The following is a 26267-nucleotide window of genomic DNA, read 5'->3' as shown; positions in this document are numbered from 1 at the left end:
ATACCATCACAGCTTCAGGCCCAAAAAGTACAAACAACAGAGAACTGAGGAGAGCAGTCTGGGAGGATGGGACTTCATAACCTGAATCTGTAATTGGACAATTAACCCCAACATGTGAATGGACCAAAACTTACAAAAGTGTGAGAACTCAGGACCTGTCATCCATCTTGGGTGTAGCCTTGGCCAGGCTCTTGTACTGCCCAAGGTGTATCCTTTGAAGGCCTCTCAATGAACACCTACTTTATTCCTTTAACACTGTCTGGCCTCTGTTCCAGGGAGCCTCTTTAGGCATCAACATGGAACAAATAGCAGTATGGGCAGTAAAAGATCAGGTCATTACTTTTCAGTGCTTACAATAAAATTGTGCACATGCTATGAAGAAATATACAAAGGTCTGTGTGTTTACCAATAAAGATGAAATCTATATTCCAACTTTTTGTATGTATCTGAATTCCCACAATGTTTTGGTTTTACCTGATGAATTGTTCTTGGTATAAAGCAATTCAGCAGATTTTCCCATCATCTTACATGCATCTATAAATCAATTTACAATACAATGTGTCTACTCCGTGGTTTTGATGGGTGGATTTGCCCATGAAAGCATATGATGAACAGATGGTGGAAGAGAAAAAGCCAAAGAGATGAGGGGCTAGTTGGGCTATTCAATCCAAAGAAATAAGATGCGGATGATTTACTCTCTATAAACAGAAGACAAACTGATCTCCAGAGAGAAGGAAGAATGGAAATAAATTCACTGTATTCTCAGGAAGCAATCTATCACAAAAGGTCAGCATGCCTTTATGTTTGAAGAAGAAAATGAAAAGGCATTTGTGGCTTATTGTGTCCAAATGTATTGTTTCCTTTGAAGGATTCAAAATATTTTTGTCCAACGGAAACTGAGGCCTACATAACTTCTCTTACATGTTTCTGAAGAGTAGTCTGGTTATTTAAGAGAGAAAAAGAAAATCAAGTACAATAAAAGGCCTAGCAATATTTTTTCTTCATGTGTCAGATGAAAGTTTTGGGTGTACAAGACTTGTCATATTTTATCTAGAATATCAACAGAGAAAAAATAAAGAACACCTAATGCTTTATTTATTTATTCACATTCTCCCCCTTTTTTATTTTTCCATTCCTGCCATTACTCTTTGCAGGGCACAGATCTTCAGAGGACTCCAGCTGTAATGCTCTGTATTTCTCAGGATGCAAATATTCCATTGGAATAGAGTGAGAATCTTACTGTTCAGTTTTGAAACTGCAGGAGCAGCTGGGGACCATGAAATCGAATAAGGGCCAGTACTAGAACTCTCCTTAGGCTACAGAAATTTGAAAAGCAAAAATCTTCTGCTTGAGGAATTTAAAACCATTTCCTTTCAGTTAAAAATGTCCAACCATCCTATTCCAATTTAATGGAATTCTGGCATTTTAAAATTTTACCCAATTTTACATCAAAGCCCAAGATGAAAAAGGATGGAAATTCTCTATTAAATAACAGAAATTCTCTATTCCATAATGACTGACACTGCCTAGAACACAGAGCACACCATAATGTTATTGAACTGAATAAAATAAATGAGTACTCTGCAAGCTCCAGAACACATAATGAAATGAAAAATAATGAAACACATAATGAAACACAAAAGTCCATTAAATTTATTCTTTTCTATGAGAGTTTACCCACCTTATCAAACTTCTGTGATAAAATTTGGCCCTTCTGGGCCTGATGAGTTTTGCAAATGGTGCAAATGAAACAATTCTTATCCAGCACAGAAGAAAAGTGCACACTGACCAAAAATTAGGACATGCAGAAATTCTTTAAGTGAAACCACATTGAATGAGCCATTAGCATCCTTCTGTAGAAGAAAATTAGGAGAACAGTCACATTAGGACAAAAAGATGACCTTAAAATATGCACTTTCTATAAGCCCAGGATATAGTTAGTGTCTCAGTAGATACCAAATTCTGCTTTGAAATCTGTTTATTGACCTGTAACTTATGCAAGCAGGAAGACTCAAAGGTAATTGACAAGAGAGAGAAAGAAGCAATATGCTGTTGAGTGTACCCTGAGCTGTTTTCTCACCACAAAACTCTCCAATACATGTATACCTTGTAATTAAATATTGTATAAAATTCTTGCTGAATACGATTACCATGGCTTTCAGATATATCTCTCCTGGAAGACCTCACAAGAAAACAAAATAAAAAAAAACAACAACAACAAAAAAAACCAAAACAAACAACAAACAAACAAACAAACAAAAAAAACCCAAAAAAACCCCAAAAACAAACCAAAACAAAACCCAAACCAACAACAGCAAAAAAATCCAAACCAAAAAACCCCAGGCATAATAACAACTATGTATTCTGCTCTTAGAATTTAATATAGTAGAAGGTAAAGTATACTTTTTGTTGCCACTTGCAGCAACAACGTTAACAGCAGCATGTGATTAGGAGTCTGAAGTCTCTCCTTCATCTGAGATTGCTTTCTGAAATCAAATTCAGGCAGAGAGAAAAGGAGAAACAAACAAGTTTACTGCAGCTCTGCAGTAGCAAATAATCAAGATAACTACTTGAGGAACATAAAGTAAAGCACCAGATTCTTCAAATGATATGATAATTGAAACACAGGTGTTGAATATCCAGTTATGTGCAGATCTCTCTCCTCTCAGAGAATGGAAAGGGCACAGAAAGATTTAGCCTGAGATAAACAACAATGCAAGGGAAAAAAAAGAGCCAGTCTGTGCACTGGAGGACAAATCTATCTCAACCTAAAATTTGTCATTGGCTGTGTTGTACAGGCAGTCTGTTCAAACACATGACAAATGACACTGCTATTCATAGAGCAGGCATAGCACAGGTTGCCACAATCTAAATTGTTACCAATAGTGTCCCGTACACCAAGAAATGTCATGCATTCAGCTGTAGAGCATCACAGGCTGAAGGTGTGTATAAGAGGAAATTACAGTCAATAGAGTAAAAATTATCCAATAGCTAGCTATATGCAACTAATCTTCATGATTTGTTAAAAAAACAAAAAACAAAACAAAACAAAAACCCCCGCCAAAAAAATCCCAAAAAACTCCAACCACTGAGGCTTTTAGCACCTCTTTTTGCAGTTGCACTGCATTTCAGGAAATGAGAAATATTGAATCTCTGGTTATAAGGAAGCAATATTTTGTTTTGACAAATGCTCCACATCAGTCCTTGATTTGCACAGCACTGAAGAAAAGGGTGCATCTTCAACTTATTTGTAGCCCCCACCTGTCTTTTTAAATATATTTCAAGAAGGGCACAGATTGTCTAGCCAATGAGTTATACTGTATGCATAAAAATATGTGGATAATAATGTTCTTCTTCATACAGCTTCATGGAGAATCCTGGCCTCAGGCCAAACAACTGCAAAAGCAAAGCTTTTTCCCCTCAGCATTTCAGCAAAGTGCACATAATACATCTTTAAGTAAATTAGTGTTATAACAGGTTTCCACTGATCCATCTTGAAGAGTCAAATGAGAACTAAAAATAGATCCTGTTTTCAATTTCCCCTGAGCACCAAAATGATTTGAAATCCTCCCTTGCCACAGGAAACAAACAGATAAAACCCCTAAATTTGGCAGTGATTCAGTAAATATATGTGCCTGTTTCAGTATTTAAATCCAGGAGCCAAGGAACTCTTTATTAGAGAAGGATTTGCAACCTATCCAATAAAGTTAGGGAGCAAGTGTGACTCTCCAAGAAAACCCCTTCCTCTGTAGTCAGATGCTTTGTGGCATTTGCAAAGGAAAACTCAGCTCAGAGCATGCAGCAGATGCCAAAGCCACCTCTGCAGAGAGGTGCAGAACATGTAAACAGCCACACACCATAACCATTCCTATACTTAAAGGGATTGGCAAAGCAGAGTGAAGATATGATCAGATACTATTCATTGGAATAAACAGGCTAAAAAATAGATCATAATTTCACCCTGAATTATGAAAAGGGGAAACCCCCTATTTGGAAAATTCCTGCAGAATGGCAAAGTCATTGAAACAGTAACAAACACAGCAAGCATTTTGAAGCAGAAGAGCCCTTGGCTTTAGGGCTGAGGGGATTACATGCAGTTTTTCAAGTAAATACTCCTGGAATTGTCTGAGATAAGTGGTTGTATTTTCAAAAATGGAAACAAGATGATCTCATTTAAAGTTTTAGTACTTCCTTAAAATATTTATGCAAAAAAGTGGTCCCTGGCAAGGAGATTTGGATGTGTGGAAGGAGAGGACAAAAAGTAGAAACAGTAGCTCAGCATTCAACTCAATTTTAGCATATACTTTTCTAAAAAGGATAAAATCATAGTGTATGATTTCATAGATATAGTTGAGATCAAATCCCTGAAAGAAAATTTTGCTGAATGTTGATTCAAATGTTGTAAAAATTTTGACTGGTATCAACCAGCCCATCTCCAATTTTGCTAAAAACAGATGCTTGTTAAATTATTTTTCTTAATGCCTGTTAATAGAATTGGCATTGAGTAACAAAAATGGATGATTTTTTGTATCATTGTTGCTAATGTGATGTTCTGTTCGTTTTTGAGCAGGGCATATGTATAACACTCAGCACTAGGGGCAGCATAAGGAGGTAGCACGATTATCATGACATTAAACTAATTAAGATTGGCCTGAAGAAAGCCAAGGGTTTCCTCCTCTCCAGATCTGTAGAACAAAAGGAACGGGGAGAACAAGGGAAATATTAATCACAGTTTATATAAGAAGTGCTTGATTTTGCTCTGCTTATGGAATTGCAGCTGAATAAAGTGAAAGGAGAGAAAGGGAAAGTATTTCTTGGTCCATAGAAAAATAACAAATGGGTTGTTAATTGGCAAGTGTTTAAAGGGCTGGTTCTAATCAGGGTAAATGGGCTTGTTTTTCCAACACTGGGTCTCACATCAAAACAACAAGAAACAATTGAAAAAATCTTTCAAAAAGAAAGCAAGAGGAAGTGGGTTGTCACCAGCTGCTCCAAGACAAAATCCTTCAACAAATGTGTAGCAGCAGATGCTGTGTGAAGCACAGGGAATGCAAATGCACATGAGTCATCCCATAAGCTTAGGGGGACAAGCTGCAGGCCAGATCCTGGGGGCAAAGACTTTTGTGACTTTAACCATCTCCCCACTTGCTTTGTACTTTGTTCAAGTAGACAGTATATTTTTTGGAAGTTTTTCATCCCTTTTAAAGAGCCCTGAGCAGAAGAAGAGTTTCTTACAGAAATATTATTCCTTGGGTTCATGGCATCTAAAACAGGAGATGGTCCAGCATCATTGTCTGTCCAGCAGGGAGAAGAGTTTAAAGCATTTCCCCCTCTCCCCTCTTTTTTAAGGTTCATGATAATGATAAAAATTGTTAAAAGGATCATTTTTATAATTTCCAGCATTTCACTATTTGTTTTGCACTTCAGTTTCATAACCTGGCACACTAGGAAAGGACAGAAAATTGGCATAGCAGCAAAAATAGAAGAACTACCTGCTGTGTTTCACAGAGATAATCCTGAGGATCCCATCTCAGGCTGGTTGCCCCTGGGCAGAGGGATAAGACCTTCCAAAAGTTGAAGCACAATGGAACTTGAAATGAAAGTGACAGAAGGATGCTCTCCAGGAGTTTTCAATAAAATCCTGTTTCTCTAAAAGAAATAGCAAGAAAGAGACAGAGGGAGGAGTCCCAGACTCAGTTCTTGCCTTGGCTGTCCCAGCTATGTATATTTAGGTATTCTCATACTCTAGTCATTATAAAACACACACTGATTTGCACAATTCCATAATCTTATAAGAAAATAGGTCATTGGGGATTATCAAATTCTCATCCATTTAATTTCAAAATTCTTTTCTTGTTTTCCCCCAGCAACACCAAGGTCTCATATGGAGAGGAAAAAATGGATTTAGCAGAAGACTTTGCATGGAGATGGATCTACATTTTGAATCCATTTTTATGTTTGATGCTGCCGTGTTCCACTGTGACAGATCCTGAGGATTCCCTCCTGCCAGTTGCCCTCAAGGCAGCCATCCTCAATTTCTCCACTGAATTCATGCTACTTAACATGTCACAAACAAGGAGAGGCTTTTTGTGCTTTAAAGGGGAACTCCAGAGCTGACTGGAAACAGTGATTTAATTTTGTGAAAATATGATGATATTTTGATATTAGAACATACTGATGTGTGACCTGTCCTGGTTTAAAGAAAACAAAAAACGACGAGAAGGAGTGAGGAGGAGTGAGGAGGATGGGCCCTCAGTACCCAGTGGTGCAGACATTTGGAAATTCACCTGTGCCAGAAGGGACCCTGCAGGAATATCAAGCCAGTGGGGAAAACAGTGACACTCTGAGCTGCACTGGGTGATGATTTTCAGGCTCCACTGGGATGATGCTGTGAACCTGGTGGAACCTGAAACATACACCTGCAGACTCTATCTGTGGTCAGGAGAGGCATGTAAGATTATAGTTTTCTTTGGGATATTTTATCTGCAAAGCTACTTTTTAAGAAACAGAATACTCCAAACACATTTGTACCTGATCTCAGGAAGGAGGCTTGAGGATTGGGCTTTGCCACGTCTCACTGCAGAGCACAGGTGGGAGCCAAGCATTAGCAAATCCTTCTTCTGTACCTGGGCAAATTTAGCAGGAAAGGAATAAAATTAGATCCTGCTGCCCTTTATCCCTTGTTTGCCAGATGTGGTGGAAAGAAACTGATTATATGTGATCCAAGCTAGATTCTTCTCCAGACTCATGATGTGTCCACTTCTCTAATTGTGTTTCCCACGGCGGTAATCAGGGAAAGGGAAGGGATGGGACAGCACACAGGCATGTTCCTCAGCCCTGGGAGCCAAACCATGCCATGAATCTGCAGCTTATGGTGCTTGGCTCCTCAGTGATGAGAGTAGACCACAGAGCAGCTACTGTATTTCCAAGGGAGGGAAATCCAGCCTGACTTGATTTTGTCATAAGTGATTAGATTTTATAGTGTGCTTATGTACTTCTCCTAATCAAATTAGCATGTTGGCTCAAAATCAGCCTAGCAGAAAACCTCTCATTTCCTTACCCATTCTGCTTCATTTATCACCTGGAATTACCAAAGTTTTGAGATTTTCTTTTCTCTCTGCTGGGCCCAGTTCTTCTTAGCTTATAAAATTTGAAACATTCATCGCCCAAGGTTGCAAGAGCAATGAATATTTATAATCCCATCTTCCCAGCACACTCAGAGGTGTCTCACAGTGTGACTTCATATTAGAAATGTCCCACCTGTGGGGATCACTCAGAAAAACACAGATTACAAATCTGTACAACACAGAACAAGGTCAATGCCCAAATTATGGGAATTATCACCTTAAAAAAGGTTGCATATCTGATGATGCACTGCCCCAACACTGATTTATAGGTGCTGTACTAGTGACTCTCCCCTGTGAAGATGGAATTTCAGCTATTAAGTTATGACATTATTCCCTGGTTCTTTTCTCAAGGCCTCTTATGAATCAGCTGCAAATTGTGTAATGCACTCCTCTCACCATTTACAAAGGTAGCCCCTATCTCCAACAGCAAGAAATGAAAAAAGGGTTTCTCACCTGGCTTCAGAGTCCAGGGAAATATTATAGTTTAAAGAACATAGCAACTAGTGACAAAACACATGCAGGACTATGATGATGAGAACTGCTTAGAAAATACTGCAAATGAAACTTCCTGACCCTGCAGGCACCTTCTGGTAATTCACTGCAAATATAGGGTTTTTTGTAGGCTGAGGCCACACTCTAAAAAGCTCAACCCCCATCCCATTCATCTCCAAAAATGCAATTAAAGCTTAATGTTAATTCAGATTATTTTCCTATTCAAGACAGAGCTATGAGGATTACAGTCAGTTTTAACACTTGTCAGGAAAATATGGTTCCTTCCACTTTGCAGACAGGCAATTAACGCTCAGCAGCAGCACTGAAATTAGAAACTATCTAGAGGCCATTTTAGGCCAAGAAAGTTTTGCCATTGATTTTAATGCATCAAGATATAACGTATTCTCCAGTATCATGCCCTTTCCTATTTTTCCCAAACTTTGGTTGAACCATTAAATTGAAGCCTGCCCTGTAAATCCCATAAGCTATTAATGTAGTTCCCTTAGCTGGAAGATAGATTAATGACCTGAGACTTCTGTAGAATATTTGCTACTTCAGTGCAAATTAATATCATATTTTATCCTCATTTTATACCCACATCCAGCACTTCCTTCTGCAAAGGATACCAGAAGGAGCTGATTATTTAAATGCCAAGATTCTAAATCTTATCTTCAAATTTTTAATCAAGCTGTTAAACATGAGTCTTAAATTGCTGCATTTCCATTTTTCATACTTCTCTCACCTCATTTTTCATGATAAGAACAAATAAAAAATTAAGCATGTAGATGTGTTTAGGAGGGGTTTTTTAATACTAATGAAGTTTTTTAAATACTTTATGTTTTTCAGGACTCTGTTCTCCTCCACACATTGGGCTGGGACTAAATTAAAATGTCTTTCATTTCACCCAGGTCTAAGTTCTCCACTTTAAAATGAGTAGTTTTAAATTTTCTAGGTATCAAATGCTATCCTGCCAATAATGATTTTGTCCACAGTCTCTGATTTTTTATGTATTTTTAATTAAATTACCAATTCTTATTCCACTGCCTAAAATAATATTTTTTGCTAAACACACTTCTCTGCTGATGAATGCAATTTCTGGAGAAAGCAAAATCACGAAAACCTGAAAATTGCTTGAGACACCTGTTTAGTTCTAGAAAACTCAGGTCAGGCCTCCTTTCTGTAGGAATTAAAATTTATGGCAAAGTCTCCAGTTCCTCAGGCAAGCACATCAAGCTATTAGAAGAAATAAAAGAAGCAGAAGTGGGGGAAAAGACAACGTGGTTTTCTCTTACTATTCCTGCTTGCCAGCACTCTAAAAAAGTTTGGCCCTTATTTTTAAACAGTAAAACTAGGTTGAAACTTCAAACTTACAGAAAAATTTTTATTTCTATACTTCAAACCCTCAATAATAATATTACTACTAATAAAAGGAAAAATGCTACGAAAATCACAGAAAACAAACAGCAATTTGGAGTGAACTATACATTATATTTTCTTTCTATGTTTGTTATTATAAAAAATCTATGAAGAAAACATAGTCACTTTACAAAGTTTTTATTGTTGAATTCTTATGCTGTTTTGGCACCAGCATTAGGTATCAAGTCAGAGGCACATCACAAATGTAAAACAGATTTGCAAACACATTCACTTACACTTGATTAATCTGCCTTGTAAACTTCATTAGTTGGTATTGGGGATTGCTGTGGTCAAAATATTTTGGGGAGCACACTTTAGACACTCACCTCTCTCTTGATTAGAATTATCCTTTATATCCAGTCTTAACATATTTAGAACTCAATATGACATTTTGAGGGGACCTACAAGGAACGTCTCATTCAACTGGCTGACCACTTCAGGTCTGAACAAAAGGTAAAATATGTTGTTAAAGGTATTCTCTAAATGCTCCTTAAATTCTATCAGACTATTGACAGCCACCAGATCTCCAGGAAGCCTGTTCCAGTGTTTGACCATCCTCTTGGCAAATAAGTGCTCCCTAATGTCCAGTGTAAACCTCCCCTGGGGCAGGTCAGCAGCCCCTCCTGACTGCAGGAGTTGTATTAGCAGTGTTCCTTCCCTGCTGCCCCATTCCCCAGTGGTGCCAATTGTCACTGCCCTTCAGAGCAGCTGATGCCCTCCACAGGTCTTCCTCCAGCAGCTGAACTCTTCCTTGTCCCTGCAGTCATTCCTGTGGATTGACTTCTCTGTGGATTGAATTTTCTGTGACTCAGCCTGCCATGTCCTCCTGTTCAACAAGGGTCTCTGACTCCTCCTGTCTTGTCCTCTCTCTTACACAGTTTCCTCCATGGCCATCTGAATGTGACCATGCTTTGAGTCTTCCCTTCCAGCTGTAAAGGTACACTTGGCAAAAGGTTTGGCTGTGCCCTGAGGTTCAGCTCAGTGAATTAACCATGAGAAATTACTGGACAAGGCAGAAAACGGAGCAGGAAGCTAACAAGTGTTGCAAATAATACCATGAAGGATGACTAAATTTCACAGGTAGTTAAGATGTGAAGATGGCCAAAATGGGAGGTTTAGATTGGTTATTACGAAAACTGTTTTCACTAGAAGAATTACTAACCATTGGAACAAGTGGCCCAGGGAAGGTATTAACCTGGAACTATTTAAAATACTTTAAATTGTTGTTGTGGCACTTAGGAACATGATTTAGTAGTGGACTTGGCAGTGTTAGGATAAAGGTTGGACTCAATGGTCATTTCCAACCTAAATGACTCTATGTAATCTCACATATAATGGAGGGGAGAACAAAGGCATTTTGAAGAGTAAACCCTTGCTAGGTCCCTAGGTACTGCTAAATGATTGGATAGGAAACCCTAGCAGAAACACCAAGTTCAGATACAGAGGTAGCAAAAGAGATTTGTGAGGAAAAAGTAACCAGGGTACAAAATTATTTGAGAGTAGAGTGAAAGGGAGGTGATCAAGATAAATGAGAGAACAGGCATGGAGAATGGAGGGGAAGGGAACAAAAGGGGACAGCTGAGTGAGCTACTCTTGTTTGAGCTCTGCACCTGATGACCACAATCAATCCTATCTTCTCATTGAACTCAACTCCTATTTTCTGAGTAAGGGGTCTACCATGAGAATTCCTGCATGGACCCTTTGTTTGAGAAATAGCTTTGAAGTTAGAAAAAAGAGATACCAGGATACAGAAGCAAGAGAGGTAGCAATGTAGGGAACATGAAAAAATTCAGAATGACAAACTCTGCCTGTCCTGGCTTCAGCTGGGACAGAGTTAATTTTCTTCCTAGTAGCTGGTACAGTGCTGTATTTGAAATTCAGCATGACAATAATGTTGACAGCACACTGAAGTTTTGGTTGCTAAGTAGTGTTTACCTTAGGTCAGGGACTTTTATGTCTATGCTCTGAGAGTGAGGAGCTGCACAAAATCTGGAAGGGAACAGAGATGGGAAAGCTGACCTAAACTGACCAAAGGGACATTCCACACCACAGAACATCATGCACCCTGTATGAACTGGGGGAGTCACCCAGAAAGGGACTGATTGCAGTTCAGGAATGGGCTGGGTACCAGTCAGTGGGTGGTGAGTAACTATGTATTATTTGTCTTTTAGGTTTTATCTCTCTCTCTCTCTCTCTCTCCTATTCTTTTTATTAGTATTATTGTTATTTTAGTTAATTTCAATTATGAAATTGTCCTTATCTCAACACATAAGTTTTACTTTTTCCCTCCTGATTCTCCTTCCCATCCCACCTGAGGCAGGGTGGGGAGTAACTGAACAGCTGTGTGGGACTCTGTTGCCAGCTGGGGTTAAACCACAACACCCCCATAAAATTCCATGCAGACACTGCTGTCTATTGTCACTGGTTCATTGGTGCCCAAGCTGCTAAGCCTTTTGGCAGGGAAAATCAGAATGCATTTGACTCCACTCTGCTTCAGCCAGCATGCTTCCAGGGCCCAACATAATTCTTTTAATGCCAGGTCCAGTACCACTGCACTGCAGCACTGCCATACTTTGTCTCAGCAAGGAAAAGAGCAAGCTAAACAACTACACCTCCACTCAAAACTTCCCCTCCTTTTGTCCTAGAGGCAGCACTACAAGCAGGACTAACATAAATAAATAAATTGGCAGTAGTATTGCTTCTGAGATCTCAGTAACTCTAACTTGTTATAATACAAGTAAATTGAATAATTGGAAGACTCAACAGAAGCTTTCATAGAAAACACTGCGACCCAAGACTGAGACCCTATCTAAAATAATGAAAAGGGGAAGAAAAGGGAAATTCACTAAACCAAAATCCGGAGGAACAAATTACAATGTCTAAGTTTCAACTTTGATTTAACAATTGAAACATCATGTTCTCTAACATTACACGTGACATGCCGTGGCATGATTTCTCTGATGTGCCAAACTCAAGACAACTGCCTGGTTTAGATGTTATTAGTCTGCTGACACCCTGTCTGTCTTAATTCTGTTGTTTCCAAGTAGAGACAAAGTCACAGCTCTAAACCATGGTGTGGATACCCACACATTGCACTTGTCTTTCCAATGGTGCCTTCCCAACAGATCAGTTTACAAAGGCCAATCCCATTTGGCTGGTATCATTCTCTTGAAATCTAAACTGTTTGAGAAGATAAATTATTGTTACTACATGCATAGCACCTGTCATATTTTACCCACTGAAGTGTGTATAAAATACATTTTCAGTGACTGTCAGGGAAGGAAGGATTGGTGCTGGCTGCCACTAGTGACAAGTCCCTTCCTCCAGCCTTTTGCCTGAGTTGTGCAAAGCCCTCATGAAGACTTTTCCACATCCTTTACCAGACCTGAGGAAAACCTCAACCTGGGCTCTGGGTACTTGCCACAAATTCTTTCAACTTTAACCTGTGAAATAGATGCTGTGTTTCGACTGTTGGCAATTGGCTCAGTGTGAGAGGATGAGGCAGAGGAGACTCTGGGCTCTTGTTCAGCAGTGATACTGCTGCTCTCAGTTTGTCAACCAGCCAGGCACAAACAGTTTGTTGTGCAAGTGTTATCATTTTACTGAGCAGATCCCCAGTGCCACACTACAGCTGGCAAACAGAAACAGGAGCAGCTCCATTAAAAGCATGTGCTGCACTCCAGCCTTCTACAGGACACACTTCCCACATCCATCATCTTTGCTCTGGCTTCCCCACATTCACTCTGGCTTTTCCACGTCCCCACACTTGCCACCACAACCTTAAGTATACCAAGTTTGAAGATTTTCAGCCTACTGAAGAAAAAACACATTTAGCATTCACACAGTGAGAAAGCTGTCTTTTCCAAAATGTTACATTTAAGATTGATTCAGAATCATAATGGAATGAGACCTCAGCTGAGAAAAGGGAGAAGATGAAGTTAATTAAAGTGCTGTCCAGCTGGAACTTGAAAATTCTTCAATCAAGGAAATATATCATACTCTGCCTCTTCCCATGTACTTTGAAAAATAGCAACTGCTGTGGATTTAATTAAAACTTAGACTTCGTTTTTAGTGAATACTCTTTACTTGATTGATTATTATTCAGTCAAGATGCAAAGTTACAACCCTCATCATGAAAAAGAATGTTTTCCTACGTTATGATAACCTATGTGAGTTTTTTGTTTGTTTTGAATGTCTTGTAATACCTGGGGAAAGCTGGAGAACAGAAAGGTTACTAGCTCAGCTGGCTTAAGTTGGCCTTTCCATTTAGTCTAAAGGTGGAGGATTTTGCTTGCTCTGTTTTGCTCAATAAATTTTCATTGTTTCTCAACCACAGATTTGAAGTTAAAATGTTATATTAAGAGTCAGATGCTCAAAGATTGCACAAAACTCTTTCTACATCAAAGCCCATAATCCATATTTCTTCACTAGTAGGGAACCATGCTGCAGCTAAACAAGCCCACCTGGAAGCAGCAAGATACTTCATTTTAATCTTTCTGTGGTTTCCTCATCACCTACAGAATCCAAATCCCAGGTCCTCAAATACACCTGTATATAATTCTAAAAAGATTCAAAACATTTCTTCTCCCAGCTACAAGCACAACAACAGCTCAGAGGTCTTTTGGCATCAAGAACAGTAACATTTATACCAGCCTCCCTCAGCTGCAGTGCCACATTACAAAAAAAGGATGAATTCAAAATCACTGCAGGGGTGGATTTCTCCACCTGCAGGTGCTCTGTCAGCAGAGCAGACTGCTCTAAGCTGGTCCCATGCTCCAATGGCATAGATCCAAGTCTGGTGGGCTTTGCATGTTTGCATACAGTCTCGCACTAAGAAGGATGTGCTGATTTCAGAGGCCATTTGGAGAGCTTGGAAAAGATGGGATGATACATGGCCCAGGCTAATAAGATGTTTCAGACATTAGCTGATCTCATCCTGGTATCTGCATCCTGGTGTCTGCACTGCCCTCTCAAGTACAGGCATGCTGGGGAGTCAAAACCACACCATATCAATCAGTTTTCACCATCTGAACATGCTCCCTCCCACCCTCTGTGCTGGTAGAGTAGATTCACTCTGCAAACTGAAAATAAATCCTTCTGGCCTAATTGATAAATCAAATCTATGAGCTAAAGACATTGCTTCACTGTCTGCCTCAGTGGGGAAAATGCTGCAACAACCACATTAGAGAGTTACAGCCTGCCTTCAGTGACCAGCATTCAGCAGTGGAGGAATCTTTACCCTTCTAACATAACTGCCCTCCCAAACTCAAACAGAGATGCTGTGTTTCTTACTATAGTCTCTGTTAGGGCAGTGCAGAGTAGGAGCAGTCACTGAGCCTCCTGAATCAATACAAAAAACAAGGAAGGTCTTTAAAAATATGCATACTAAGAAGACCGAAGTTAAGGTTAAAATGTCCACTTTAACCTGAAGACACAAATAACAGAACCAAATAGGTTTAAGGGTTGTAAGACTGGAAGGGATGAAAGAAAACTTGTATGCAGGAGTTATGTGAGTTCCCACTGGGTGGTTGTGTAAATACCGTCCTTTCAATGTGTAATCTGTAACCGTGGCAACCCAGCTCTTTTTTAAAGGGGGCAGGGTTGGAAAATAAGGCCTTCAGTCCCCACAGCCTGAGATAACCATCACAGAATAGCACAGGCTTAGGCAGGGAGACACATCTGGTGGGAAGGAGTCGAGGAGAGGCTGAGGAGGCTGCAGAAGGGTTAGGGTCAGGCAGGTGAGAAAAGGAAAATGCTCTCTGATACCTATATACCTGCAACATGCACCACTGCTCACTTACAGGGTCTGTTTAATTTTCAATCTTTGTTGTGTGATTAACCTAAGGGTTTAATCAATCAAAATGAAGTTAGAAAAAACAGGAATAAGAATAAAATAGTCCTAAATGAGGTTTTCCTCCATAAGCATTAGGATAGAAATGGGGAAAGATAATAACAGACAGCTGCTGCTCTCTGTGACTTCCTGTCCCAGTCTCCACCTTAGCATTTACAATTTTATGTCACATCATAGATTCATAGAATATGGATTTAGATGCCAGAAAATTCTACATAGATTTTAGAGACGCTATATTCCTCATATTAACAGGTTTTAGTGTTTGTATTTGGGCTTTTTCATTCTTTCATATCCTTTGCAAAAGGAAAGCTGGAAATCTTGCAATACTTCCTTTAATAAAAACCTTTTTTTGATGTTTTCTGTCCTGTAGACAAGCTCACATAATGAAAGAATTTGCAACACAAATTAATCCCCCAGTCTAACTTGAAATATGGTGGATAAATCCACAGAAAGCCCTATAGAGTATTGATATACTTTTATTCAACTTTTAAAAATGTGCTTCCATGGGTCTAGGATAAAATAGAAAAATAAGATAAAAGACTCAGTACACCTATTAATGTTACCAAAAAAAAAAAAACAAGAAAAAAAGAAAAACAACTACAAAATCCATTCAGTGTAGGAACTGAAATTAACAAATTAGTATTCCTAGAATTAGTTTTTCACATTCACAGTAGTGCAGAAAAACTAAATTTAAGGCAATGTGATAGAGACATGTAATTTACATACCCCCTTCCAGAGCAAGGAGTAGTGCTGACAAGTACACGTGACATAAGAGAAGAGAAAATGTTGCAATGCTCATTCAGCAATACCCCAGGAAGATCCACACAGAAAAATGCTTTTCTCTCTAAATTGTCTACTGCAGCCTTTGAATTTTCAATACACTTATTTCATGTTAGTCTGTTTTAATCAACAAAAAGCAACTCACTGCCTGTTTTAGAGACCCCAGAGTCACACTCAGATCTGTGATGGTGAAGCCTCATGCCAGGCTGCAGAAAGCAGGGATCACACAGCAATGCAGCCTCTGCATCCAGGGCATGCACAGAGCAGAGTCAGAGCATCCACAACAATTCACAGTGGTGTGGATTTGAATTAAGAACCACCATGGAGAATGAATATACACCACAAACATTTGCCAAGTGTCTAGACAAGCACTTCTGGTGGTGTTAGCTGAGTAAATTTGCAGTGAGTTTGCACAAGCTACAACAGAGCTGTGAACACCAGCCTAGAAAAGGCCAAATAAGGTGACAGATTCATCCCATGGAGTCAATTCCCATCTTTAGGGCAACACAGTGGGTCAGGCACATCCACCCAAGAAAATGCTTCACAGAAATAACAAGACACAAAAAAATTATAAGAGGTCTGTACACAACATCATGCAAGTCAATATGTTAGGATAATAGCAAGCTCAAGTCCTACTTTCTCCAGTTTCCCATTCCTCATTGAATTTGGTGGCTTGAGAGCATGGATGATATCATGTGGAAGAAAAAGGCAAATCAAAAGGATAAAATGGGGAAAGTTAGGAGAAGAGAGATGACCAAGGGAACAATTTTTGCCAATTCACTGACCTTGGTATATTCTGTTGTATTTTTTAAAGATAATTTTTCCCTTTAGAAATACTCATCATTGGCCACATGCCTGGATGAGTCAAAAAGAAGACACATGGGCACTCAACAGACAGGGAGATTTAACATATTGTCATTGTTCTCTGGAATTTATTTTGGATAATGAATATTCCAGAACAGAATTCTTTTCTTTTGGTCCAAATATTACAGAAAATATTTAGCTTAAACCAGTCTGCTAATGTATTCTAATAACTGTGTATCTTTGACAGTAACATTAGCAGCTAAAAATCCACAAAATAAACAATATAGGGAAAACTAGGCCATCAGTCATCGTATAGAATGAAAAATGCAATCAGAGCTACTTTTAATAAATGCTCACACAGCATTTCTGCACTTTTGTGTTTCTTTTACAGAAGATTTGACGTCGCTGAGTATTCAGTGTTGAATTTTTATTTCCGAAAGAAGTTATAAATTAAGCAGCCTATTGTGCTTAGAGTAAGGTTATGATCACTGTACTATATGTCAAGTCATTCTTTCAGACTTTGAGCTAAAAATACAACTTTGTGAAAATCCCTGCTACTGCTAACAACCCCATGAAGTTCTTTGAAGTGCAGTGTGGCTGTCAAATGTGTCAGTTACCGAGGGAGCCTCTCATGGTGCTGAAGAATGAAATATTTGATTTGTGAGTCATGAAGACTGGAATAGAGACGTGCTGACACAGAACTGAGCAGGTTCAATAGCCTGATCACCAGTTCTTTAGCTGGGTACGTGAATGTCAGATGCCAGAAGTGGATCAAAGTGCCCCAGGGTGCCGAGAGCTCTGTGTGGCACATTTGGAGCCATTAGAGAGTCTGTCCCTGCACTGCACTGCAAGCACAGGGAAATCTGCGCAGAACTGAAGCCGAAATGCTGGAGGAGGCATTAAGGGAGAAGCACAATGGGACAAGTGCTTGGGAAGACACTCTGAGCAAACCAAATCAATCAGAGTGGCTTGTGACTTGAGCCATCCTGCAAGACCTTAGGTTGAATGCAGCATCTCTAGCACACCCAGCCACACTTTGTAGTTCTGATGTTCTGATGTCTCACAGCCTCTCCCCAGAGAAATGGTCTTTATAGGATGAAAGAACATGGCCTCAAATGCTGGTTGTCAGGGCCAGTTCCCACTGCTATGCATTATATGCAACATTTGAACCCTCCAATTACAACCCTGTTATGCTAACCACTGCCCAAAATACTATGAAACCCCCACTCCAAATCCAAAAATACTGTTATCACTCACATATCTTTGATTGTGCTAAGTGTTTTTTCAATATATTAAAAAAAAAAGAACATGAAGAACATTTAGTCTTTTTCATTTTTAAATTATATCTACGCCTCCTAATCAGGGACTGCAAAATAAAGTCACGTCATTGGACTTTGAGTTCACTTCTTCTTTTGCAACATAATGCAACATATTTTTAATTTCTTCATCTGAAATTCATAAAAGAAGCTGCTGTCACTCTACAAAAAACAGATTTCTCTTCTTATTCCCACCATCAAGATACTTCCAGGATTTTTCAAGCTGATTCTGAGCTAGTGTAGAAATTGTTATTGTTTTAATGTAATGGTTTAGCTCTTAAAAATCCAACATATTTATTTGAAGGAAATAGAACAGTTTTACTTCTCTTTCTAATATCTGAATATTAAAAGTATTGCTGTATGCTTTAGTTCTCCAAGGTTCGAATCTCCCTGAAAACGTTTCTTATATTGCTCATTTATTTTTTATATTTATATATAAATTCGAATCTCTCTAGCCAGATTACTCACAGCTTCTAATAGAAAGTAGCTGTAAGTGAAGATTGGCATGTGCTACTCTCCTCAAAATCACTTTGCCATGTTATTCCACCTGTTGTACCCATGTTTGCTACACTATTTTTGGTATTGACACAACACTGCTACCTTTGTGAGCAGCTCTATGATTGAAGATTTAATGAAAATTGCTAAAGATGAAAGATGAAGCACTGAATTTCATGAAATTGTAAATCGTACTACAATTAATTTGAAGATGCACATTCCAAGCATGTGCCATGACACAAACCCACGTGTTTAAAGGAGAAAGCATCAGTCTTCTTTTAACACTACCTAGATTTTACATCACAGTCCTAATTTTGTTTAAACAAAATTTTAATGTTTGACTATGGAAAGGATGAGCTTGCTTTGTTTAAAATTAGAAGTACACCCAAAAAAGGTTGAAGGAAATTATTGGCCTGTAGGGTCAGGCAGGAAGAGCATTGGTCACACCCTCAGTAATGCCTGGATGTCTGTGAAAGTCACAAGAAATTCTCAGAGTTTTTAGAAAGAAGAATCTGTACAGGTGTGCAGATTAACTTCATAATCTTGCGATGAGTTCCACTGATCTTTCAATTCATATGAACAATAACTTCCAAAGAGCATTAGAAATAATGAAGTCATGATGAAGTACAAATAGGGAAAGTATGCCAAACCTCAGCCTGAGGTGGCTGGCAAGTTATAGAAACATTTTTACATGCTTAAACTAGCAGGAGAGTTGCATAATTGATTGGAAAATTACAGAGAAATTAAACTTTCATTTTCATGGAAAAAGTAATTTTGTACCCAGGGGGCTTCACTCAGAAAGTTCCTTTGGTGTTCAAGCACTCCACTCCCGACAGTTCATGTCCAGGAGCAGGAGTACCACACCTGTGCCCTGCCAGAGCCAGGAATCTCATCAGCTCATTAACCTGAGCTCTGTATCACATGAAAGCAGTCACCCGGCCTTCTGACCTGAGCAAGCCTTCCCAGACCAGTGGTACAGCCTCATGTTCCCAATCCAGGCATGCTTCCCTCACGCCAAGCTGCCTCCTCTTCAGCTGGATCTGACTCAAGAAAACAGATGAGCCTTTTAAAGGATTTTCACATTCCCATGGATTATAGGAAGACACAGCTTATTAAAGCTCATTTGGAGCATTTCCTCAAAGAGGAATCTTACTGTGCTTCAGTCCTGTTGCAATTCATCAATGTTGATTTTTTAAACTGGTGTCCACTGTATTTATTTGTTGACTTTTTCAATATTTACACAGGATGTAATGATCCACTGATAGTTCACTAAGTAGTTCATTTATCTTGTTAGAAATCAAACTAGGAAATCTCTAGGAAGCATGGCCAGCAAGCCAAGGGAGGTAATCCTTTCCCTCTTACTCCACTTCCATGAGAGCCCACCTGGAGTACTGAATCCAGCTCTGGAATCCCCAACTTATGGATGTGGACCTGTTATAGGGAGTCCAGAGGAGGCCATGAAGATCATCATAGGGTTGGAGAACCTCTCCTGCCTCTCATACAGGCTGAGAGGTGGGATTGTTCATCTAGAAGAAGGTTCCAGGAGATCTTGCAGCAGTATTCCAGTACCTAGGACAGGTGCAGAGGAACTTTTCACAAGAGCATGCAGTGATCTGATACAGGAGAATGGCTTTAAGATGAAAGAGGTTTAGGTCACATATTAGGAAGAAATTCTTTACTGGGAAGGTGGTGAGGCACTGGAACAAGTTGTGTCTACAAGTGGTTGTGTTCAACCACTACAGCAGTGGTTGAACTAGGCAACCTGAACTAGTGAAAGGTGTCCCTGCTCACAGTAGAGGAGTTGGAAGTAGATAATCTTTAAGGTCCCCTCCAACCCAGACCATTCAATGATTCTATGATCTCCAAACTGTTTTACAAGAGCTCATAGCCAGAGATTTATGACCTGCAGATCAGTATGCAAGGATCAGTGTTTTCAGAATTCCTCCATTTCATATATTTCCAAGAGAAAATCACATTTTATAAAACCACAAATGCAATCTAGGCATTGTACCTAGAACCTGCAGGGCAAGTGGTTATTTGTAGCACAGATCCTGAACTGCCCCTGTGCTAGGTTGTCCCTGTGGTTCCCTTTTCCCTGGAACCTCTTCTTGCCACCCTCAGTTCATGGCCAGAACAACCAGGCCTCAGCCCTCCTGAGGGAGACTGAATGATATTGCAACACAAATATTAGCAGCAAGACTCTTGAGATCCTCTGAAAGGGAAACAAAGGAAGATTCTGTCCACACCATTGCCCCTCTCTGTACTATCACACAGTGAACCTAAGTCACTGTTCCTTGCTTCTTCATCAGCCTCCAGGTTTTCTGGTATCAGCCTTTGGATAGGTTGGGCCAGCAGCTGCTCCTGGACATATTGTAACTAACCCCAATAGAATCAGCCACAATTTTCCAGCTTTACACAGATATTACAGACAAGGACTATGCAGAGTGTTGGTGCAAGGCAATGCAGACATTTTAAGATTATAGTAATAGATATATTCAGAACTTCAAAGTAATCATGCTCATATACTAATGAAGGTAATATATATATTTTAGTTTGACTAAAGAGGTCATAAGATTTTTCAAGGAAGAGATGGAGACAATTGAAATGCTTAGAGATTAATTACTGCTTCTATTTTATGGATTTTTACTGGTTTGTAAAGTGGAATGTGATAAAATAGCTTCAGAACACTGTGCTGAAATGGAAAAAAAAATACATTACTTTTTCAAAGCTCTCCCTTCTCTGGTAATTATTTGTTGAAGTTAATTAGGAATTTCAGGACTTTTTTCTGGGGGGGGGAAGTATTTGTTTTAGGAAATAAAAAAAAATTGCTCTAATACCAAATTTATTTAGAAAAACACTCACCCTGGCTTAATGAGGGAAAGAGGAGTAAAGAGCTCAGGTTTGTGATCCTCTGTCACACTGGTGTGTACTTTATTCTCCAAGTGCTTCAGCTGGGGCCAACAAATCTGCATGTACAGAGCAGAGCACTTATCAGGTTATATAAGATTAAAAAGGGTGGCAGATTTAGGTCATACCAAAGGTAAAAATATCCATTATTTTTCAGAAATAAAAAAGTAGATACCATAAAATAGGAAAAGACAATACATATTTGACAAAATTTGGGGGGAAGAGACAAGCCTTGTATACAACTAAGAGGTAGCAAAGAAAATTGATGCCACAAGCTCCATGGCTGGAAGCTCTCCATCTCAGTGGGAGCACTGAGACAACCAGAACAACCTGCCACAAAGTCACCACCTGAGGAGGTACCACCCTCATTGATTTCTTTGATTTAGAAATTATTCCAGTGCTCTAGTCAGCCAGATAATCGTTTTACAAAAAGAATTATTAGTATCAGAACTTCTGCAGCTCTGAAATGTCCCTCAGCAAGCAAACAACTAACTCTTCCACCCACTCAGTACGCCCCCACTTGTGAATTGCAATTAGCATTGCAAATGTCTTTCCCTTTTCAGAACTATTGATTGTGCTATTAAATAGCAGCAGAGAGTTTAAATGCTTGGAAATCTGCTTTAACTTCCATTCTATGTTACCTATCTACCTACCAAACTATCAACTATCTGTCTGTCTATCTATCTATCTATCTATCTATCTATCTATCTATCTATCTATCTATCAGAAAAAAAATAAATCCAATTTTCTACAGGTGCTACCATGACACAACCATTGCACAACCTTCTATCTATGGGCAATATATTTAATACTATAGTATTCCCACTCACCTTTTAAAGGATTTATTTAACATGGTCTGAATTTTTTCCCGCTAATTAGGGGAAATTCTCCCATTGTATATCCCCCCTGATAGTAGCCTAGACAAAACTTTTATGACTAGTTAAAAGAAACAGTATTAGCCCAGTTCATCTTCTGTGTGTCTTTGTTTTTTCTGCTTAATACCCCACTTTATTTAAATCTGAATATATAGATACATATGGATGTGTTGGTTATGAGGCAGAAAGAAAGTGAGATATTCAATATATAGTTGCTCTTACATCCAGACATTGCTTTAAAGGCTGAACACAAGGCTGTATTATGACTGACAAGAGTTCAGAAAATTGCAATTGTGGGCAGTGAGCAAATGCCACATTGGTACAAGTGTTCTTAATACACCTTGTGCAACACTGGTATAAACCCAGCAATTTACCACACACTGCAAGATGATTGCAAACATCCTCTATAATCCTGTGTAGGCCTAGTGGTGGAGCTGAGAGGGGAAGCAGAAAGACTAAGCCCTTCCTAAGAAGGACTCTGAGGAAGAGGTTGAGCTGGAGCCTCACTCTACCATGCCTATGCCCCACATCACAACCTCCTCAATTAAGAAAAAGAAGGTAAAGTAGTAAATACCTGAAAAAAAACTCTGAAAAATATAAAACTTTTTCCCTTTTGAGAGGACTGGAGGGCTCAGTATGCTGACTAGACCCAATCTGCTGCTCACTGTCATCTTTGAAAGGTCATGGGAATCAGGAGAGGTGTCTGAGAACTGGAAGTAGCAGAAGTCACCCCAATCTTCAAGAAGGGAAAGAAGGAAAACTCAGGGAGCTACCAACCAGTCAGGTCAGCCTCAGCTCAGTCCCTGGAATGGTGATGGAGCAGAGAGGAAAGTGGTGGATATCAGTTAGCTCAACTTAAACAGGGTTTTCAACACTCTCTCTCACAATATCCTGATAGACAAACTCAGGAAGTGTGGACTGGATGAGTGGACAGTGAGGTGGATTGAGAACTGTCTGAATGGCTGATCTCAGAAGATCATGGGGCCCAAGGTGTAGTTGGAGGCCTGTCACTGGTGGTGGTCCCCAAGGTTCAATACTGGGCCCAGTATTATTTGACATATCCATCAGTGACTTGGGGCAGAGGCCTCCTCAGTGAGCTCCCTGCAGAGCCAGAGCTGGGCAGCCCTTCAGAAGGGCCTGACAGGCTGGAGAGAGGGGCAGAGGAAGGGTCTGGGATTCAGAAAAGGCAAATGCAGGGCCCTGCACTGGGGAAGGACCAGCCCAGGCAGCAGCACAGGCTGGGGGTGCCCTGCTGGAAAGCAGCTCTGCAGAGAAGGGCCTGGGCTCCCATGGACAATGAGCTGTCCATGAGCCAGCAGTGCCCTGGGGCCGAGAGGGCCAAGGGGATCCTGGGGTGCATTAGGGACAGCAGGGCAGGGAGGTGATCCTGCCCCTCCACCCAGCCCAGTGAGGCCTGTCTGGAGGGCTGTGTCTTGCCTCAAGACCAGAGAGACACAAGGAGCTCCTGAAGTGGGTCCAGCAGAGAGCAACAAAGACATTTAAGGGGCTGGAGCACCTCTCTTGTGAGACTGAGGGAGCTGGGCCTGTTGAGCCCTGAGAAGAGGCAGCTGAGAGAGGACCTCATCAGAGTCTGTAAGTATTTGAAAGGAGGGTGTCAAGAGGAGCCAGGATTGCAATCTTCCCAGGATTGCCAAATTTAGGACAAGAGGCAACAGGCAGAGACTGAAGCACAGGAAGTTCCACCTGAATATGTGGAAGAATTTCTTCCCTGTGCAGTAACCAAGCACTTGCACAGATTACCCAGAGAGGTCATGGAGTCTCCCTCATGGAAGATGTTCAAGAACCATCTGGACAGAATCCTGTGCCAGGTGCTCTGGGATGGCCCTGCTTGAGCAGGGAGGTGGGACCAGATGACCTTCCAGCCTTTCCCATTCTGTGATTCTGTGAGATTGCTGTACCACCACAAAAAGATTCACAAGCTCTGTGTCCAGGAAGGGACGAGACAGAAAACTGCAATTTTAACAACTTCTGACACTAGAGGATGAGCAGGGTATGGAAAATCAACACATCAGAAGGGCTTTGTTTATTTCAGTCACAGACAAACTTCAACATTTGCATTTGCAAATGCAAATGCAAACTTCAACATTTCATTTGCATTTGCACAAACAGCAAAGTGTGCTACAGTAAGCTTTTCTAAATTGATTAGCTGGAGGAGGGGAAAGCAGACCTTCCTAGCTTTGAAGATCTATTACAGCGACCTGACGAGGTCGCTGGGGTGAGAGAAGGATGAGAATCTTGTTTGATGATCAGAAGGCTGGATTTATTGATATATGCTATATAAAAGCTAAGAATAGAATAGAAAAGAATCTAAAAAAAAGTTCTGTGTCCAGGGAATCTTTTTCCGAGCTTGCTCCTGTGATTGGCCCTTAATTGTACACATGGAACATGAACCAATCACAGGTGCATCCTATTGCATTTCACAGCAGCTGATAACAATTGTTTACATTCTTCTCTGGGGCCTTTGCTTCCCAGAAGATGCACAAATCCCAAAGAAAGGATTTCTGTGAAAAATGTCTGCGACAAAGATCCATTTGTAAGCAGGGGAGGAATGTGATGAGTGATCCTATGAGGTAATCCAGAGGAGGGGAGTCCTTGCTGCTCCAGAGGACTCCGCCTTGGGAGAGCCCACTGGGCTAATCCTCAGCTGCAGCAACCAAGGCAGCTTTTCCTGAAGGGCTTGGGGAAGAGATGGGGAAACTTTTGATACAAGTTTGCCATGCTTAATTTGATGCTTTCATAGAAGCAGCTCCATATCCATAATCAAGAGCTTTTCTCTTTGCTTTCCTGTTTTGATTTTAAGCTTGTCTAGCCACAGTATTTTGACAAATTTAGAGTGCATCAGCATTAGGGATGTAATATATTCAAGTGATGTTGCAGACAGGCCGTATGCAAACTGAGACAAGTCTGGGAATCCATGGGGTCATGGTGAAGTGCTAGGAACAAAGGAAAAAACCTCATAGGGAGGGATTATTCACTTGTTTCTGACACAGAGTTTCAAGCTGTGAGAATCAGCTGCGTTGAAAAAGTCTCACATTATCACATGTGTCTCTTCTGATAAAACATCAGGTAACCCTCTGTTCCAGGTGTAAAGTACTCAGCTTGCTTATTGACTGCACAGTGGTAAATTCTTCATTAAAGCTGGTTTCTAGCTGTATCTCAGAAATTGAATGTTCATTTAAGTGAAAAGTGACCTGAAACCATTGCTACTGAGCAATCAGACATTATACAGGAAAGTCTGTGCAAGTCATCAGACAGATTGCAATAAGGTATCTCAGAGGTGAAAGATAAAAACCCAACTACAGTTGGCTTGGCAAAAAGTGTTCTCACAGGAACATCTTGCTCCACGAACACTGCCATTCTTAGAAACAGACCAGCTTTAGGCATGGTTTCTAAGATTCAGGGGAGTCTGGAGACTAGACAAACATCCCTTCTTGAAAACAAGAATTTAAATTTTTTTCCTGAACTGAGATGGACCGATCAACCCGGGCCAGAAGTGTGGAATCCCCCGAGAAAACTGCCATGACAAGAAGGGGAGCTTAAACTTGTGGTTCTTGCATGCCAACAAACTTTGGTAAGTAATTAGCTCAAGACCATTACTTTCTTAATTGGTTAGCTATTCCTTCCTTCCTATGTCTGCAAATGAGAGGGAAAATTTTCCTGTGATAGGAAACTCAGCTATAATGTTATATCCTAAGGAGACTAGTTTCAAAGTGTTTGTTTTTCTCTTGAGACCTGATGAGACAGAATCTAACTGTTTTTATCTCTATGAGTTCAGGAACTCAATGACCTTTTTATCTATGTAGACAAAAGTAAGGCCATTCCCCAGGCAGGTGGTCCACACCACTGCATCTCCAATCTGTAACTTCTCATTGGAACTGCATTTCACTGCTCTAGCTCCAGCACCTCTAGATGAGCCTCACACTTCAATCAAGGTAATTTCCAGCCAGTGATAATTTTTATCCCCCTACTTTTACATTGATTTATAGAAATTGTGATGAAAGATTCAGGAAAAAAAATCTGTTAGTGTTCAATTACTTCTTTTTTTTTATAGCAAGCTGGTTACATTAAGCAAAAAAGACATTAAACTGCCACACTGACATGGAACAACAAGCTGACTTAGATTTGCTTTTGGAAAAAGAGTCAGCAGAAATGAATTTATATTTCCTTAAATGTTGCATATGTG

General features: G+C 40.0%; 1 long non-coding RNA gene across 7 annotated transcripts in view; it reads right to left on the bottom strand.

Annotated features, from left to right (window-relative positions):
* Positions 1-26267, bottom strand: part of LOC134433715 (uncharacterized) — a 228679-nt gene that overhangs the window by 44020 nt on the left and 158392 nt on the right. For 4 of the 7 annotated variants that reach the window (XR_010031697.1, XR_010031695.1, XR_010031700.1 and 1 more), the window contains 4 exons: positions 21144-21247; positions 6532-6626; positions 5493-5649; positions 1682-1853 (listed from right to left, as the gene is read on the bottom strand). This is a non-coding gene — a long non-coding RNA (uncharacterized LOC134433715). Of the gene's footprint in view, positions 1-1681; positions 1854-5492; positions 5650-6531; positions 6627-19664; positions 19851-21143; positions 21248-26267 lie in introns of all 7 variants that reach the window. The other 3 variants (XR_010031699.1, XR_010031701.1, XR_010031696.1) reach the window with 2 other exon arrangements.

This window comes from Melospiza melodia, chromosome 2, assembly GCF_035770615.1.
Source record: "Melospiza melodia melodia isolate bMelMel2 chromosome 2, bMelMel2.pri, whole genome shotgun sequence".
Classification (NCBI taxonomy): domain Eukaryota; kingdom Metazoa; phylum Chordata; class Aves; order Passeriformes; family Passerellidae; genus Melospiza; species Melospiza melodia.
The sequence above is the reverse complement of the archived record's forward strand: the minus strand, read 5'-3'. Positions and strand labels throughout refer to the sequence as shown.